Below are 12,643 nucleotides of genomic sequence, written 5' to 3'. Positions count from 1 at the left end.
TGGGCATGTGACCTTGAGCAAATCATTTTTCCCCTTCTGTCCTGTTTCAACCACAAAATAAGCAAACATGTTGGGTTTTTACTCAGGATTCCTGGTAAGTGATTTCAGTTTAGTGAGTCTAGAAAACAGCCTTTGTCCTCTATTATGTTACCTCCAATTGCAAAATCTCCCTATTGGTGTACTGTTTCCTCTTCTGATACATTCTCTACATGACCAAGCACGTTATTTTTATTTTTTTTTTACAATATTGTATTGGTTTTGCCATACATCAACATGCATCTGCCACGGGTGTACACGTGTTCCCCATCCTGAACCCTCCTCCCACCTCCCTCTCCATACCATCCCTCTAGGTCATCCCAGTGCACCAGCCCCAAGCTTCCTGTATCCTGCATTGAACCTGGACTGGTGATTTCTAAATAAAGGGAAATTATATCGCCCGTGGTTTATGTATTTAAAACCATTCCTTGATGTTCAGTCTTGAGTACAGACTCACGTGCAAATCATTCAAATAATTCATCTCCTCCCTATCATATTTGCCCATGAGCCATCAGCTTAAAACTGTGGCCAAAGCAATTTTAAAAAGAGAGGATGTTTTGCCATGGATTTTGCTAGACTTGTAGAATATCAGTCTCAAATGGTAGCTCTGTATATGGCTAGAGCCAACCTGTAAAGGAAGATGGTACAAAGGAGAGCGAGGCAGAGGAGGGATGAGGATAAGACCTGTTCCTGCTGCCACTATCTGAGTGCTGGAGTCCAGCCAAATGCTAGTGCTGCCTTTAGTTTTCAGTTACTGTGAATTGGTTTTTTATCATCTCAATCATCATACTAAAGTTAGGCTTTCAGGTAAATCCCAACAACTGTGTTTAACAATGAGAAAATGTCACCTCTTTTAAGGCTGCTTTTCAAATAGTATATGAGAAATTAAAGAGCCTCTTGATGAAGGTGAAAGAGGACAGTGAAAAAGCTGGTTGAAAATTCAACATTCAAAAAATGAAGATCATCGCATACAGTCTCATCATTTCATGGCAGATAGATGGGAAAATAATGGATACAGTGAGAGGCTTTATTTTCTTGGGCTCCAAAATCACTGCAGATGGTAACTGCAGCCATGAAATTAAAAGGCACTTGCTCCTTAGAAGAAAGGCTATGACCAACCTAGACAGCATATTAAAAAGCAGAGACATTACTTTGCCAACAAAGGTCCATCTAGTCAAAGCTATGGTTTTCCCAGTGGTCATGTATGGATGTGAGAGTTGGACAATGAAGAAAACTGAGTGCCAAAGATTTGATGCTTTTGCACTGTGGTTTTGGAGAAGCCTCTTGAGAGTCCCTTGGACTGCAAGGAGATCAAATCAGTCAATCCTAAAGGAAATCAATGCCAAATATTCATTGGAAGGACTGAAGCTGAGGCAGAAACTCCAATACTTAGGCCACCTGATGCAAATAAGTGACCAACTCATTAGAAAAAATCCTGACACTGGGAAAGGCAGGAGAAGAAGGGGACGACAGATGATGAGATGGTTGGATGGCATCACCAACTCAATGGACATGAATTTGAGTGGACTCTGGGATGTGGTGAGGGACTGGGGAGCCTGGTGTGCTGCCATCTATGGGGTCACAAAGAGTTGGACACGACTGAGTGACTGAACAACAACAAAATGAAAAAGTATACATTATAATATGTTCACTTACTAGAATATAAAATCAGATTGGACTGGTAGGTGGAGAATGTTGGAAGATAAGTTTGGAGACATGGGTTGGACCTTGACATTGGATGTCCTTGAAAGCCAAGTTAAAGAGTGAGGTATGCCGACAAGTAAGCAGGAAGTAAAATTAAACCCTGCTAAATGCTATGATAGGGTCAAAAGAAGGGTATGATGGGAGACATTAATGTCACCTTTTCTCTCTTCTATCTATTCTCTCTCATCACCTCTTTCTGTCTATCTGTCTCTTTCCCTTCCCTCCCTCATTCCTGGTTGTTCTCCTATCCTTCCCATGGTAAGCAAAAGTACCTTTTACATTATGAAATAAGTGAGTTCAATATGCAAGGCAAAATGTTCAGTTAAAATGTAAACTGGAAAGCTTATTTATGTGAACAAGGAAAGATTTCAAGCACTGGATGTATGCTTGGGCTCTGCATTCTTTGAATCCTTATAGTCTATGTTGCTGATTGCATTTATGCTAATTATCACAGTTAAACCTCACAATAACCCTATTATGGAGGTTTGTTAGACCCATTTTCAGATGACTGAACTATATTGGCTTCATTGCATTTTCCATCTTCTAGAGGTGGCCTGCATCCCTTGGCCTCCTAGTCCTGCCTACTGCTTCTGTAATGTCATATCCATCTCTGACTCACACTTCTTATAAGGACTCTTGTGATTACACTGGGCCCATCCAGATAATGCAGAATAACCTTTCCATCTGGGTCTTGAGTCCCTTTTAGTAAAGTCCCTTTTAGCATCTCAAGTGACATATTACAGATTTCAGGGATTAGGATAAGGATATCTTATTAGGGAGGATTGGGCATTATTCAACTTTCTATATATACACCAACTTTTATAGAAATTAAAAGATATGCTCAAAGCTACACAGATGGTTACTATGAAGATGAGCTTCAATTCCAGCCAGGACTAATTCCGAAGTGTGTGCTCTTATCTATTATGTCTATGATATACAGGTACTGTTTCATGTTCCCCTGTATGATGCTATAAAATGTGTAAACTAGTGTGGATTTACACTATCGTCAGTCCCAAGAACAGTTTGTTTGGTCCTGCCTGAAGCCTTTTTTCCCTCCATAAGCTACAGAAAAGTGAATCTGTTGCTTGGAAAAGTGCATCTGTGTGCTTCTTCCAGGCAGTTGCAAGACATTCATGTCCTTCTGATTTACAGTTTATACAAATCCAGGCACCCAGTTAGTTTCCTGTTGGCAAAGTGACTCCACGATATACATCATTCTTATCTCAAATGTTTGTGAAAGTCAGTCAGTCAAAAAACATTTATCGAGTGGCTAAAAAAGCATTTCACATAAATCAATGTGCTGTAAGTCAGTAAGATAATCACTCAAATGCCACTAATAAAAGTGTGCTTTTTTGTGCTTAGTCACTCAGTCATGTCTAACTCTTTGTGACCCCGTGGACTGTAGCCCACCAGGCTCCTCTGTCCATGGGGATTCTCCAGGCAAGAATACTGGAGTGGGTTGCCATGCCCTCCTCCAGGGGATATCCCAACCCACTGAACCCAGGTCTCCCACATTGCAGGCAGATTCTTTACCATCGGAGCCACCAGGGAAGTCCCACTAATAAAAGTGGTGTTCCTCAAATGAAGATTTCCAGAAACATGTGTATATTATGAAAACACACACACACAAAGTGACCGTGGCAAAATCATTTTTAAACATCTAAAAACTTAGAAGATACATAAATGTCTTTGTGTCTTTTTACCCTCCATCCCCCCGTTCCTCACCTCCTTCCCTACCTATCCCTCTAATACCAACACACACACACACACACACACACACACACACACTCACAGAAACAGCACATATATATCTGCTGCTGCTGCTGCTGCTAAATCGTTTCAGTCGTGTCTGACTCTGTGTGACCCCATAGATGGCAGCCCACCAGGCTCCCCCATCCCTGGGATTCTCCAGGCAAGAACACTGGAGTGGATTGCCATCTCCTTCTCCAATTCATGAAAGTGAAAAGTGAAAGTGAAGTCGTTCAGTTGTGTCCGACTCTTTGTGACCCCATGGACTGCAGCCTACCAGGCTCCTCCGTCCATGGGATTTTCCAGGCAAGAGTACTGGAGTGAGGTGCCATTGCATTCTCCAACATATATATCTAAGTAACTAAGATCATAGCATCTGGTCCCATCACTTCATGGCAAATAGAAGTGGAAACAGTGGCAGACTTTATTTTTCTGGGCTCCAAAGTCACTGCAGATGGTGATTGCAGCCATGAAATTAAAAGAGGCTTACTCCTTGGAAGGAAAGTTATGACCAACCTAGACAGAAGATTAAAAAGAAGAGACATTACTTTGCCAAAAAAGGTCCATCTAGTTAAGGATATGGTTTTTCCAATAGTCATGTATGGATGTGAGAGTTGGACCATAAAGAAAGCTGAGCACCGAAGAATTGATGCTTTTGAACTGTGGTATTGGAGAAGACTTTTGAGAGTCCCTTGGACTGCAAGGAGATCCAGCCAGTCCATCCTAAAGGAGATCGGTCCTGGGTGTTCATTGGAAGGACTGCTGTGGAAGCTGAAAGTCCAATACTTTGGCCACCTGATGCGAAGACCTGACTCATTGGAAAAGACCCTGATGCTGGGAAAGATTGAGGGCAGGAGGAGAAGGGGATGACTGAGGATGAGATGGTTGAGTGGCATCATCGACTCAATGGACATGGGTTTAGGTGGACTCCGGGAGTGGGTGATGGACAGGGAGGCATGGCGTGCTTCGGTTCATGGGGTTGCAAAGAGTCGGACACGACTGAGCGACTGAACTGAACTGAACATAATGTAAGTGAATAAAGATGATCATTTCTTTAGATGCAACACCTAACACTGTGATACAGCCACAATAAGTAATTTATTTAAAAAAAATTCAAATTCAAATCCAGGCACCCAGTTAGTTTCCTGTTGGCAAAATGACTCCACTATATACATCATTCTTACCTGGACTAATAGGTACTGAAATGAAGTAAAGTAAAAGTCACTCAGTCGTGTCCTACTCTTTATGACGTCCTCTTAGAGACCAGGATGTTGAACTATATCCAGCTCCATGGATGTATACTAGTCATATTTAAGGGTTCTTTAACCTGATTGGGATTTTCTTTTCCAACCTCTTTACCTAGTTGGCTCATACCAACACCTCAATTGTCACCTTCTCCAAAGCACCTCTCGTTCTCCTACAGTGAATTAGATGTCCTATTGACATGTTCTGCTGGTACTCAGTACTGGTCCTGTGGTGATACAGATTATTATTCAAATTAGTTGACTTTTTTATGTTTTTAATATTTTATTTTTATTTAAAACAGGTTTTTTAAGAGCAGTCAGGTTCACAGCTAAATTGATAAATTTTAAAGATATCCTGTACACCCTCTGCCCACTCACATGCACACCCTCTCCCATTATCGACATCCGCACCAGAGTGGTACATTTATCACCACTCTGATGGACCTACACTGACACAGTATCACCACTCAAAGTCCATAGCTGACATTAGGGTTCACTCTTGGTGTGGTACATGCTAGGGTTTAGACAAACGTATTCATAATATGCCATCAGACAGTATTTTCACTCCCTTAAAAATCCTCTGTGCTCTTCCTATGCTCCCTGCCCCTACCTTCACCTCTGGCAACCACTGATCTTTTCATGGGCTCCATAGTTTTCCCGTTTCCACCAAGTTATATAGCTGGAATCACATAGTATGTATTCTTTCAACATTGGCTTTTTTCCACTGAGTAATATGCATGTAAGGTCTCCCCATGTCTTTTCCTGGCTTAGTAAATCATTTCATCTTAGGACCAAGTAATATTCCATTGCCTGGGTATACCACAGCTTGTTCATCCATTTATCTACAAGAGGACACCTCGGTTACTGCCAAGGTTTTCAAATTAGCTGGCCATGGATCTGTGTTGTCAAGTGTGCCATGACTCCATGAAGACCAGACTGTACCTCATTTACTGTTTTGTAGCCCCCAACCTACAGCCTGGATCATAGTAGAAAGAAAATCCTATGGGAGCAAGAAAATGAAAATCCTCATATTGTGTAAAGATGTTTTTGAAAAGTTTTCTGCAGCTAGATAGACCTATCAATACAACTACTCAGAACTATATTCCCACTTTCCCTAGTTAATAAAATCCTTTCACTGTCCCTGACATTAGTTCAAAAGGCAGGAATCAAGCTTTCCCTTAAATGGAAGCCTATAGATTATATAATTCTTAATGGATGGTAATGAAAATATCAGTTATGTAAGGATTATTGCCCAGTAAAAAATGAAACCTCTCCAGTCAGCAAGACTCCCCTATATGTGGACAGTGTCGCTGGCAGATGCATGCTACCTGTCACTCCTAAGGGACTTGGGCACTGAGGGAATGCTACTGAAATCTGCTCCAGTTCTGGGTGATCACACTCATTCCTTATAAGATCCTCTATCCTTGATTAAATAAACTGAGAATTTAGTCTACCACTCTGCCTTGTGTGTATGTTTATTTGCGTATGCATGCATTTGCTCTGTTAAATTTGAAATTACACAGAAAGTCAGGTAAAGCTTTATAAAGGAAATAAGATTTTGAATAAGGAAATTTATAGAAGGCTAGAATTTTGTCCTGTGCAGGAGTAGGTATAAGAGCCTTCGAGGTAGATGCAAAACATACAAAACTACAGTGGGGTTCAGGAAAAAAAGAGAAAAAAAGAGATCGCTGGGATATAAATTTGGACTGGTACATGAAGACTGCAGGAGGTAAGGTTGGAGAGGTGTGTTGGACCATGACATTGAATGCCCATTGAAACCAAGTTAAAGAGTAATGATAGCAAGAAATGATGTACAATGTTATTGATTTTTAAATAGGAAATTTAGTTAGTAAAGTAAGTAACATTTAAAAGCCATTTATAGTTATTGCTATTTTGTTGCTTCTCTAAGCCTCTTTAGTTTAACTGCTCTCTACTGTTCCTCTTCCCCAGAATATTGTCCTTGCAGTTTTTGGATGCTGACGTGTACACAATAAATTTCACAATAATGTGGATTTATTCAGGGCCACTCTAAAGAGCTACCTTATTCACAGAACAATTCCAAGTTCTCATTCATTAAGTGTCCCCAAGTAATCTTTCTGTTTCAAGTTTCTGAAAGATATCATACTTTATAGCATTAGAGTTCATTTTGTTCTGTGTTTTTCCTACTAGAATACAAACCCACTAACCACAGAAGACAGGTCTGACTTCTAACAATAGCCACAATAAAAAACAGTAATAATATTCACTAATAACTACACTGTGCTTGCTTTGTGATGGGAACATCTTTAAGCACAGGATAAGAATTCACACCTCAGTACCTGGAGATGATGAAAATGTAACAGAGAGAGACATAGGTTACATATTTTGTATGGCTTTAATTATCAGCCAGAAATTCTAGATTCAGAATCCCTGATCCTCATCATAGGGAATTTGTTGTTGTTGTTCAGTCACTTAGCAGTGTCTGACTTTCTGACCCCGTGGACTGCAGCATGCAGGGCTTCCCCCTTCTTCACCATCTCCTGGAGTTTGCTCAAACTCATGTCCATTGAGTAAGTAATGCCATCCATCCATCTTATCCTCTGTCATTCCCTCCTCTTCCTGCCTTCATTTTTTGCCAGCAACAGGGTCTTTTCCAATGTGTCAATTATTTGCTTCAGGTGGCCAAACTTTTGGAGCTGCAGCATCAGCCCTTCCAATGAATATTCAGGACTGGTTTCCTTTAGGACTGACTGCTTTGGTCTCTTTGCTGTCAAGGAGACTCTCAAGAGTCTTTTCCAGCACTATAGTTCAAAAGCATCAATTCTTTGGCCTTCTTTATCGTCCAGCTCTCACATCCATACACGACTACTGGAAAAACCACAGCTTTGACTATACAGACATTTGTTGGCAAAGTAATGTCTCTGCTTTTCAATGTGCTGTCTAGATTGCTCATAGCTTTTCTTCTAAGCAACAAGCATCTTTTAATTTCATGGCCGCAGTCATCATCTGCAGTGATTTTGGAGCCCAGAAAAGAAAGTCTGTCACAGTTTCCATTGTTTCCCCATCTATTTGCCATGAAATGATGGGAGCAGATGCCATGATCTTCATTCTTTGAATATTGAGTTTTAAGCCAGCTTTGTCATTCTGTTTGTGACTGCAGCATGCCAGGTTTCCCTCTCACCTTCCTTATTTAACTTATAAGCAGAGTACGTCATGTGAAATGCCAGGCTGAATGAAGCTCAAGCTGAAGTCAGGGTTTCCAGGAGAAATATCAATAACGTCAGATGAGCAGATGACACCACTTTTATGGCAGAAAGTGAAGCAGAACTAAAGAGGCTCTTGATGAAAATGAAAGAGGAGTGAAAAAAGATGACAGGATGAGATGGTTGGAATGCATCACTGACTTGATGGACATGAGGTTGCGTAAACTCCAGGGCTTGGTGATGGACAGGGAAGCCTGGCATGCTTCAGTCCATGGGGTCGCAAAGAGTCGGACATGACTGGGCAACTGAACTGAACTTTCACTCTCTGCCAGTATAGTGAATACTGTTCCATTATCAAAACCAAGGTGCTATTTTGTGCGTGCTATAATTAAACAGTAATAATACTAATACTTTCTATTTACCCAGAGTCTTGCCCTCCAAAATATAACCAATTTATTTACTAAATTAAAAAATATTTATTAAGGTTCATTGGTAAACCAGAGTCTCTATCCTCATAGACCTTACAGCCGTGAGATACTATAGAGCTACAACATGTGACAAATAAACCTTTACTCATTTAAGATAGGTCTTAACAACCAAATTATGTCTTTAGTCATAATTTTAAGAAAAAATGTTAACCTGAAACAGTGCTGATTATTTTAGTGAATTTATGTATCCTTTTGGACTTTTTATTGATATGTGGTATTATCAAGAAAACACATTTTAGTAAGAGTGTGTGCTTGGGAAATGTTAACAAATTACTTAAGACAAATGATTTCCTTGTTCATCAGGGTTTAAATATCAGAAAGAATATCCAAGCCAGTTAGCAATTCTTACATTACAAGAGGGAGTCATTTTAGACCCGAGAATAAGACTTTGATACAATAGTTCTTGACATGTGAATTCATCATGTTATAACTGTTTGGGAAATAACTGTTTTCCTATAAAAGTTAGACATACACTTTCATCTATATGAAGTATTTGAATCATATGTATCAGTTTCTTATGTTACCAGTTTAGTATTACAAATAAGTCATTCTTTTTGTCCTGATTTAAAATACATATTTATATACTCCTTATGAATGTGTTACTGTGGTACCAAATAAAATACAGAATACAAGTACTAAATCTAAGAGGTGAGAGGTAAAGGATTCAAAACCCAAGGCTTCTTTTTTGGACCCATTATATGGCTACTCAATTTCACCAACATGGTTAGTTAATGACAAGTTCTTCCCAGAATAAATTTCAAGAAATACTTTACAGCATTTTTTTCTGCAGTCTCCTACACTATGGTTCCCTCTAATGTAACTGCCAATCAGATAATACCTAGCAAAAATTTCAAATACATGTGACATATTTTCAAGAAAGATGAATCAACAGGTTTCATATACTTTACTTAAAAACATTAAGATAAACTAAACAACCAAACATATCAACAAAGGCCCTAAGTTTCTACTTTAAAGATAGAATTTATTTCTACATTAAAGATAGAATTTTCACATCAAAAAGCACTAATTTGTATAAAATGCTGTGGCCTTTCACTTTGCAATGTCTATGTTTTATATTTATTGACTTAATTTATTTCCATTCTCCTTTTATTCATTCTAATTTTTCTAGGTTTTCACAGTGAGTTTTTAAAATTCATATGCTTTTATTTCAGCAGGTACTCAACTGATACTTAGAATGTGGGTTATAATTCCACAACATTATCATATTTGCCTGTGGTCATATCAGACAGCACTGTCTGACTTGTAAAATAAATATTTAAAAGAGAAATGCTATGGGAGCAAATCAACATTATTGTAAAATGATAACAAGCAGATTAGGGGGTATAGTATAAGCAATATTATATTTTGACTCATAATATTTCCTCCTGTATTCTCAAAGAAGATTATTAAAATATCTATCCAAAAGATAAATATCATAAATAGATATTATAGAGCATGTTTAAATCATAAAATTATATGTAATTGTATTTCCAATGATTCTCCCAACATATATTGCATTATTCAATGAGAATAGTGAGAGATTCAATTAGAATAATGAGAGATACAAATATCAATGATTCCTCTTTAAAAACTCATCTGATTTTTATACATGTAAGTCAAAAGTAAAATTCTTCCTGTTGTACTGCTTCTCAACTAAGCTACATAGACCCATAAGGAGCATAGATCCACAGAATATCTACATTATTTGCTAAGAAAGAAAATAGATTTCCCAGGTTCATCATAAAGCCACTGGCTTCACAACTATGGTTATTCCAACTTGAATGCTACACGAGTTACAACAAAAAATACCAACTGTCATTAAAATCATTAAATTAATGCTAAAAAGTACTCAGTTTGAAATTACATCCCAGATAAAATTAACAAGCCCTTGTAAACTTTATTATTAAGTGTGCATGTTATGATATTGGCAAATCTAACATTTTCTTGCAAGAGTTTATTACTTTGTTGCATAAAAGAAACAATACTTCATCCTATTTGTATTCTTGAGCAAGACCAAATCATTCTTTCCATATTTCTAAACCATATATGGGAAGACAGAATTTCAAAGACATTCTGTATTTTTTATGGAATGCTAAGAAGTTTACAAATATAAAATCCATGCAAATTACATTGTTTATAGAAAGTAACAACTCACTGTTCTTCTCAAGTTAGTTTCCCTATTTTTCTTCTTTTCCATTATTTATCTGGATCCTTGTTTTCCTTTAAAGCATAATTTGTGTCATGATGACACCAACATCATTGTTCTCCAAACCATTAATTCAATTAACTTTTGTTACTTTGAAGACTGAAAATATCCTTATGAAATATAGGATATCCAGTGAAGCAACCAGACCAAAAAAAGAAAATAATACTTCATCTGCATACCTGCAGGAAGAAAACAGACTATTCCAATTCCTATAAAGCATGGCTCTTCATTTATAGCTTTGAGGACCAGGATACCAGATTATTTATTGTTTTTTAAAGCATCATATTAAGAAACATGATGTCACTTACCAGTCAGTTTACATCTTTGCATCCAACTTCAAACATAGTCAACACTGAAAAAAAAATAATAATAATTAAAATGTGAAAGTAAACATATAAAAACTGAGTATTCCATAGAAAATTTAGAAATTATATTGTTAGAGCTACATGAACACACCTCCAAGTAAGTGTTTTTTAGACAAAATGCATTGCAATGATACTAATGACCATAGATAAGAAAGTATATACAAACTGATCTTAAAAATTTATGCAAAGAAATAAATTTAGTAAATATTTTAAATGCATCAACTAGGATTAAAATGAATTAAGGATAAAAAATTGTTACAGTGAGTCTATGTCCACTTAGATATTGTCTAACCAGATGTGATAAAAATAAATATTGCCATATTTATTGTAGCCTTTTTTCATAACATAGGGATTGACAAGCTTCTGGAAAGAAACAGCAAATATTTTACCCTTTCTAAGCCTGCAGTCTCTTCTTCAACTACTCAACTCTGTGTATGTAAATTGATAAATATGGCTGTGTTCCAGTTCAACTTTATTGACAAAATCAGCCTGTTGACAAAGATTTGGTTCCAGGACACAATTTACTATCTCTTGGCAAAACCCATTGAGAGTTCCCACTCAGGAATAACAGTCCTTGCAAGTGGCAGACAATGAAATATGGAGAATCACAGGGCTGATTAAGTAGACCCCTTAGGTTCATAATAAGTGGTATGACTTAAAATTTCCCTACAAAAAACTGACATTCTCAGTCCTAGGACATGATGTATGAGACTCAGAGTAATTATTTTTCAAATTTACAGTAAATATCAAAAGTATATTTCTCATACAAGGTAAATATCTAAAATGTGATAGCAAACAGAAAATTTTATATATTTTTTTTCTAATTTTATTTTTAAACTTTACATAATTGTATTAGTTTTGCCAAATATCACAATGAATCCGCCACAGGTATACATGTGTTCCCCATCCTGAACCCTCCTCCCTCCTCCCTCCCCATACCATCCCTCTGGGTCGTCCCAGTGCACTAGCCCCAAGCATCCAGTATCGTGCATCGAACCTGGACTGGCAACTCGTTTCTTACATGATATTTTACATGTTTCAATGCCATTCTCCCAAATCTTCCCACCCTCTCCCTCTCCCACAGAGTCCATAAGACTGTTCTATACATCAGTGTCTCTTTTGCTGTCTCGTACACTGGGTTATTGTTACCATCTTTCTAAATTCCATATATATGCGTTAGTATACTGTATTTATGTTTTTCCTTCTGGCTTACTTCACTCTGTATAATAGGCTCCAGTTTCATCCACCTCATTAGAACTGATTCAAATGTATTCTTTTTAATGGCTGAGTAATACTCCATTGTGTATATGTACCACTGCTTTCTTATCCATTCATCTGCTGATGGACATCTAGGTTGCTTCCATGTCCTGGCTATTATAAACAGTGCTGCGATGAACATTGGGGTACATGTGTCTCTTTCCCTTCTGGTTTCCTCAGTGTGTATGCCCAGCAGTGGGATTGCTGGATCATAAGGCAGTTCTATTTCCAGTTTTTTAAGGAATCTCCACACTGTTCTCCATAGTGGCTGTACTAGTTTGCATTCCCACCAACAGTGTAAAAGGGTTCCCCTTTCTCCACACCCTCTCCAGCATTTATTATTTGTAGACTTTTGGATCGCAGCCATTCTGACTGGTGTGAAATGGTACCTCATAGTGGTTTTGATTTGCAT

The 12,643-nt window shown here is 37.9% G+C and overlaps 1 protein-coding gene across 1 annotated transcript in view; it reads right to left on the bottom strand.

Annotated features, from left to right (window-relative positions):
- Positions 1-12,643, bottom strand: part of TENM4 (teneurin transmembrane protein 4) — a 3,327,204-nt gene that overhangs the window by 2,878,514 nt on the left and 436,047 nt on the right. The window contains exon 2 of the mRNA XM_070782510.1: positions 10,918-10,961. The gene's annotated coding sequence lies outside the window, so the exon portion shown is untranslated. The remainder of the gene's footprint in view (positions 1-10,917; positions 10,962-12,643) is intronic.

Source organism: Bos indicus, chromosome 29 (genome assembly GCF_029378745.1).
Source record: "Bos indicus isolate NIAB-ARS_2022 breed Sahiwal x Tharparkar chromosome 29, NIAB-ARS_B.indTharparkar_mat_pri_1.0, whole genome shotgun sequence".
Lineage (NCBI taxonomy): Eukaryota > Metazoa > Chordata > Mammalia > Artiodactyla > Bovidae > Bos > Bos indicus.
This window is presented reverse-complemented; position numbering and strand designations above follow the sequence as displayed.